The sequence below is a fragment of the Leucopleurus acutus genome, assembly GCF_964270905.1.
Source record: "Leucopleurus acutus genome assembly, chromosome: 2".
In the NCBI taxonomy this organism is placed as follows: Eukaryota; Metazoa; Chordata; class Mammalia; order Artiodactyla; family Delphinidae; genus Leucopleurus; species Leucopleurus acutus.
Genome location: NC_139143.1, coordinates 41206269 through 41213509, shown reverse-complemented (window position 1 = coordinate 41213509; position 7241 = coordinate 41206269). Strand labels below are relative to the sequence as shown.

Genomic DNA, 7241 nt, shown 5'->3' with positions numbered 1-7241 from the left:
TCCAGGACCCGCCCCATCCTCCCGCTCGCGGCGCAGTGGGCGCTGCGGGCTGGAGCCGCGGCTGGCGGCTGCCTGTCCGCGCCGGGTCTGGCCGAGTCTCGCGTCGCCGTGCAGTGCGCCAGGTCTCCGGGAGATGGCTTCTCCCCTCTCGCCCGCTGCTCCCGCTATTGTCTCACCTGGGGTTGCCTGACTCTGCGGGCTCGCTCACGCTCTCGGCCTAGAGGACTCCCCGCCCCCGCCCCCCCGCCGCTGCGAGCTGGTCCTCGCGACCTCTCCTGCCTCTTTGCCGCCCCGGGAACCCTGGGGCCGGCGCCCGCCGCGTGCAGCCCGGAGGGGGAGCGGCCCGGGAGGAGGCGGTGCGCGGCCGCCTCGCGTGGGTGCCGGAGCCGCCCGGAGCCGTGGAGCCAGCAGCCCAGGTCGCCGAGCACACGACACGTCGGGTTTTGCAGGAAACCCGCAGTGAGCACAGGTAAGACGCGCACCCATCCGGGAGCACCGGCCCGGGGTCTGCAGATTTCCCGCAGAGTGGAGCGAGCGGAGGTCAGGGGCTCTCCCTCCAACATGGCAACAGCCGAGGGGCAACAATGGAAGGAACCGAAGGTTCCCGGTGGCGGGACGCAGACGCGGTGGGAACGGAGCTCCAGTCCTGGCGCCGAGCAGGTTGCCAGCCCCCACTGCCTGCCCGCTCCAGAGGTTTCGGGGCGTCTCGGACCCAGGGCACACTCTTCCCCACCCCTTTTCTTCTAAACACACTTCCTGGCTCCCAGCTGCTGCAAGGCGACCTGAACCAGCCAGTGGTTTTGGTATTTGTTTGTTTGTTTAAAATGAGAAATAAAAAGCAAAAACTGCCCTGGAGTGAGGGTGGTGGTGGGGTGCTTTCTCTTAGAGTGGGTGGAAAGTCAGCATCTAGCCTGGGAAATATATACATTTTTTTTAGCCAGATGGATAGTAGAATTGGCTTCTCCCTTATAAGGATACTGCAGCAAAAGGAGAAAGCTTGGGAGAGGGAGAGGGGCCCCCAGGCCTGAGTTCCGGAGCCTTGGGGGAGGCGCTGCTCTCCTGGCCTGTACTTGTCTCTCGTTTTCAGCTCCGACATCGGTGGCTTTGATGTTGGGGAGCAATCGCAGCAGCAGGAAGCCCAAGGGAGGCTGCCAAGCTGGGATGGGGTGGGGTGGGGTGGGAAGCCCAGGGGCTTGGCAGGTTCCTGGTTTGTGGGAAGAGGTTACCAAATGTATGAGGTTAGTGCACACACCCTAGTTGGCTGAGGGGCGTGTGTGAAGAATCTGCCATTGCTCGTACCCCTTCAGACCAACCTTTCTCTCCATCTCCAACCCCTTGTGGGGTCTTTGTGGCTTCCCCGCCCCAGTCCCACCAGTCGTGCCTGGGGTGGAATCTCTATTGTCTCGGCTGCCCTGATGTTTTTTCTCAATTGTGTTGGAGAATTTTGTACCCTGTGCAGGCTGGACCCAGCATGGCCCAGATTCCTTAGCACACAACTATCCAGGATCCCAGAAGTGGGCCAACATGCCCCTCCTTCTCTCTCTAAACTACCTGACTATCTGGGTTGTGGCCAAGCAGATGTAAGTAATTTGCACTGAATTCCAACCCTGTATCTGCCGCTGAATGAAAACTTACTGTATTGCTGCACTAGGCCTTGGAAAGATATTGGAAGAGAAATGGTCCAGGGCGTGGCAAACCTGATCCCCAAATACTCCTCCCTCCCCAGTTCTAGCTTTGGATCCCAGAACAGAGAGGTTATGATGCTTCAGAACTGAAGCTTCTTCAGAGCCTGGCGGTCCCATCTGGGGTTGTGTCCATGGAAAAATTAAGTCGAGGCACAGTTTATAGGTCTGCCTGGCCGCCAGCATCTGAGGAGATGGTGGCTCTGAGCCGGAACCCTGGACTGAAGCTGTGGCTGCTTCTCCTTTGGCCTTTGGGTGAGCCAAGGTTTGATTTCCATGGCTCTGAATTTACTGCTGAGTGTGCATGGGTGTGTGTGTCTGAATCTGATCAGACTCTCAGCCCTGGCCAGAAGGGAGCTTGTCCATTTCCCTCTCCCTGGAAGCATTGGTGAGGGAGGCCCACAGGGTGTGCTGGGGTGAGGAAGGTTCAGTTTATCTGGGTCCTCAGGCTTTTCCCTGGGGCTCTCCTTTGGGATTGTCCTGGAATACCTGTGTCCTTGGCCATGATGTAGTGGTGCTCTAGCAGATACCCCACACCCTTGTGGGCCTTTGGTCTCTCTGTGGTGGCCCCACCCCAGCTAGGCCTGGCCCTTTGCAGGCATCTCATGTGTATGGTCATTCAGCCTGGACAGCCCTGCTAGCCAGCAGGAATAAAAATGAGAGATCTCTGTTCCCTTTAGGAGTTTGTAACTGGCCATAAACTTCGGGCTCCTCCTGTTCCCAGGATGTGAACTTGGACATGATAATGCGAAATAGTAGAGAAAACAGTGGATGGGTTCAGCGTCAGGAGGCCTGGCTTCCTAGCTGTGTGAGCATGGACAACTTGTGAACCTAAGACTCAGTTTGCATATCTGTAAAATGGTGAAAAATATACCCTTGGCTCATAGGATTGTTTTAAGGATAAAATACACTGCTTACCATGAATTGAATAAAATCATGTATGCAAAAGCACTCTGAAAACTGCAGAGTACTATACAAATGTAGGTTATTCATCATGAGTTTAGTCTCAATAATGAGGAAGGGAAAGTTGGTGGGGATGGGGGGAGGGGTGGGAGGAAAGGGATATGAAATAGAGAATGTTCCGGAACCTTTCTTTTCTGACTAAGGGAAGAGTGATGTGACAAGGCCAAGGTAACTATTCTTTGGGTATTTCTCTTTAAAGGGTTGGTAGAATGGGAACTGGGAGAGAAGGGAAATCTGCTTAATGATATTTGTAGGAAATCAGGGGGAGACATACACCCCCAAAGGTTGGCTACTGTCTATAGACAGGGTACTACTGAGTTGGCAAATAATATAATAGCTGACACTTACTGATGTCAGCCAGCTAGTAAATGACAGAGAAGAGATTCAAAGCAGGCAATCCCACTCCAGACCCTGTGCTCACAACCTGGGTGCCACTCTCAGGGAGATATTGGGTCTTGGGAGAACAAAGAGGGGAAGCAGAGTTACAGAATTCATTCATACGGGATCCCTTGATTTGAATGCTTGTGAAATGTCACCAGACTGGGACATACCTTAGATAACAGAGGCCCTGGAGGACAAATTTCCTCCACCCAGCATAGCAGGTCCAGCATAGTACCTCCTTAATTCTTGCATTTCCTATGATCACATATAGCTTTAAAATTGGAAAGTCATTTTCCTGCAAAGAAATGACTCTCCCAAGGTCACATGATTACTTGCCCCACAGATCACTTTACTACTAATGAAAGGACCTATCCTTTGGCACTTTAGAATGTACCTATCAGTGGCCTATCAGTTGACCCTATCATTGTTGGGAAATTCTCTTCTCTCAAGGTGATGGCATTCACTGTCCTCAAATCTTGATTTTGTTAAAGAGATTAAGGACACAGGACACCCGTGTTGGGGCAGAGGCTCTTGAGGTATGGAGAAGGAAGAGGAGAGGGGCTCCCAATAGCCCTAAGGCAGAATACAGAATCTATGACAAGGGATCTTCAGCAATTCATCCTTCCTCTTCTTGAGAACTTCCTGTAGTAGGTGTAGTCTTACCTAGCAGAGGCTTCATAGTGTTTCAGAGAGAAGCCAAAAATCATTTGCCTCTTTGGAAACTCTTTTCCTTCCTCCTTAACTTTCACACCTGCCACTCTTCTTTCTCGAAAACATTGTTCAACTCCCTTCCTCCTGGACCTTTCTCTCTTAACCCTAGCCATCCCTAGTCACTGCAAGACTAATCTCCTGGACAGTGGTTTCTTTTCTCCTTGGCAGTTATTCCCATGATGCTTTGTGCCTCCTTCTAAGTCTCTGGCCCGTGGATCCTGTCTTACAGGTTAGCTTCTCTTTCTGTATCCTCCCCACAGTGGAGGTGGGTGCCAGGCATGAGAGCTGTTCACACATGTTCCCCAGACCCACCAGGAATAAGCTTGCATGGAGGCAACCTCTCCTGCCAAGTTTTTTCTCTCTTTCTATCTTAGTCTACTTGGTACCCTTGATAGCAAACCAGAAGGCACAGAGTGAGGGGAAAAGACTAGAGAGCCAAGGAGATTCCATTTTGAGGAAATAGTACAGTTTGCTTTGCTAGGGCAAAGAAATAGATATGAGCTCTTCCCGTCTCAGGTCCAAATTAACCTAGAACCCAGAGAGGAGTAATGATGGAGCCCTGCCACTGTTGAAACATCTCTGAGAGCCCCACTTTTCTGAAAGCAAAGTGTCTGTCACATTCCTGACTTGCCATGCTGTTGTGTCTTCCAAAGGGTAAAAGAAGTTAAAGTACTAGGAGCGCTATTACAGCGCATTTAATTCTGACCCAAAATGGAGAGATTTTTTGCAAATTGGATATTATGGGAACCTAGGAGAAGGCAACTATATTTTCCCCAAAATATTTTTACCAGGATGTCAGATTTCCACTTTAGAATTCAAGAAGGCAGATTTCTTCCTTCCTCCCTCCCTCCCTCCCTCTCTCTTTCTTTTTCTTTCTTTCTTTCTTTTCTCCCTCCCTCCCTCCCTCCCTCCCTCCCTTCCTTCCTTCCTTCCTTTCTTTCTATTAAGAGAAAAGATGGATACAGTTCCCTGACAAGAGACTTTGAAAGATAGAGTGGTTCCAAAGGGTTGGCAATTCTCTGAAGTACAATTTTGATTATGCTGTTGTAGATGGTCCCAACAAGGAAGGCAAAAAGGAGCCACTTGAGGAAAAGTTCAACTACCGAGAAAGGCAAGAGCATGTGATAAAGAAGAATGGCCACCAGCACTGAGTGTCTGTCTACCCATAGCTTTTGAAATTTTATCTTAATTCCACACCGCCTCCCCGCAATCCATGGAGGAAATGGATGATAATGAAATTGTCTCATCCCCATTTGCAGATGGGAGAACTGAGGTTAAGCTTAGGTTTGGATTCAAACCAAGATTAAGAAACATGGCTAAGATTATACAACTAATGAAAGAAGAGCCTAAGTTGGAGTGTAGGTCAGGATACCTCTAGAACCTGTGTCCCTTCTGTGCTACACTGGAGGGACCTGTGAGGAAAAAATGTCAATGAGGCCCAAGTTCTGCATGAGATGGGACTTCCCCAAGAGCCAGGTGACAGCAGCAAGTGTTCTTCTTAAAGTCGTCTGTGGAAGAAATGATCACAAGAGTAATGAAAGTCTGTCAGATAATGTTTGAAAAGAGCTCATCCGTTCATTCAACAGATGTCTTTTGAGTGCTTACTTATGACTTCAGGTGCTTTCAGTGACTAGGACACACAGCCTTCCAGAACACATTGCTGGGTTGGAAATATAGACAAGTGAGTAGGCTGGATGTAGGGGGTGGGGTAGTATGGGGTGCTTTGAGAACTTGTAAGCAGGGCATTTAGGGTGGTCAGACCTCCTGGAAGAAGTGAAATGTTAGCTGAGATCTGAACAATGAGTAGGCCTTGGGGTGGGATGGGGGATGAAGCGAGTGGTGAAAGAGGTGGAGGGAAAGTAGTTTAATTTGGCCAGAGGCATTGAAGGAGTTTGCATCTTACCTTTTATTCATCCATCCGTCACCCGTTATGCATTGAATGTACATGATGAACCTGACGCTCTCCTCGGTGCACCGCAGTGAAGAGGCCAGACAAAACGAACTACCTGGAACGGTGCGTGGTACATGGGAAGGACTCAGTAAATGGTGGTGGCCACAATTATTTTATCATCTTCCAATAGCAGGTTTGTGCTAAACCCTAGGGATACAAACTTGAGTTCAGTATGGCCCCTGACCTTGAGGTACCCACATTGTACTCCAAAAATGCAAGTGAACGGATGAGTTTCTTTACGTAGTACGGTAATTCTATAAGCTCAGTATGAGTCACTTGTCCTGTGGCTGCCCCAAGAGTTGGTGTAATCTTGGGCAACATTTCATAAAAGTATAGAAGCTAGGACTGGAGTGCTTAATATTTGGGGAGTCTCTAAATTCTGAGAATCTAATAAATGCTATGGAGTATCGACCTGGAAAAACCAATGACAATTTTGCCTTCCTCATTCAGCTTCAGAATCTCTGATGCTACAACGGGGAAGTGATAACTCTTCTCTGGGTTGGTCAGACCACCCTCAGAACACAGTATTTAACAGCTCTGTGCCATGTGTAAAACATTGTATTGAGCATCGTGAGGAAGACAAAGATAAATAGGAGGTAATTTTTTTCTTAAAATTGATGGACTTATATCTATACAGTGCTTTGTAACTATAAAGTACCTACATGGATAGGTTGTTTTCATTCTAATCACCAGTGGGGTAATACAAAACAATATAAATGCAGTGGGATGCATTAAAAATGTTACAGATGTCTGAAAGAGAGCAAAGTCACTTTCAGTCGTAGGAGATGGAAGAAGGCTCTAATGTAAGAGCAGGTATTTGTAGAGGGCACTAGCATGAGTGAAGTTTTGTGGGAAAACATGGGGCCCTGGAGAATGGTTAATAACCATCAGCGTTTTGGGGGGCATGCAGGGGACTGGGCTGGGACTCAGTGTGGGAGGTCTTGAGTACCTGATAAGGAAGGGGAGAGACAACGTTTTTCATTGGAAGAATGACATGATCAGAGCTGTGCTGCAGGATTCCCTGGCACTGGAGTGCAGATACCTCAAGGAGTCGGCAGGGGAGGCAGAGAGGCTAGCTAGAACGCTATTCTAATGGTCAGGTAACAGAAAGGAATAATAATTTTTTGGTGCTTAAGATGTGCTTTCGATAGGTTATTTCACTTAATGAAAGTAATCAGAATCTTGGAAAGGAACGGACCAATTTGAGAGAGGTTAGAACAGAAAGGCTGAGGGACTTTCTTCCCTGGAGGATTTTGGGAACGGACAAGATAGGTTGTGGTTCAGTCTGGAAAGAGCACTTGAGTGGGGGTCTGAGACCTGCTTCCCGTTCCACTTCTGCCACTGACTACCTGTGTGACTTCAGGCAAGTCATTTTTCCCCCGCGGTCTTTGGTTCTCTTATCTGCAAAACTGTGGGTCTGGTGTTTAGGGTTTGTTTGCTTGATTGCTTATTTATTTATTTGCTTGATGTTTTCAGTGGCTTGAGACAGTGACACAGTGTGTTGGTGTTTGGGGAGAGCTTGGGGGTGTACCAGAATAGTCACCAATATCAGC

At 48.9% G+C, this 7241-nt stretch overlaps 1 protein-coding gene across 1 annotated transcript in view; it reads left to right on the top strand.

Moving 5' to 3' along the window:
* Nucleotides 1-393: 393 nt before the first annotated feature.
* The window catches only part of PIK3C2B (phosphatidylinositol-4-phosphate 3-kinase catalytic subunit type 2 beta), a gene marked incomplete at its 3' end in the record, with an annotated part of 59467 nt that continues 52619 nt past the window's right edge, over nucleotides 394-7241 (top strand). The window contains exon 1 of the mRNA XM_082833742.1: nucleotides 394-469. The remainder of the gene's footprint in view (nucleotides 470-7241) is intronic.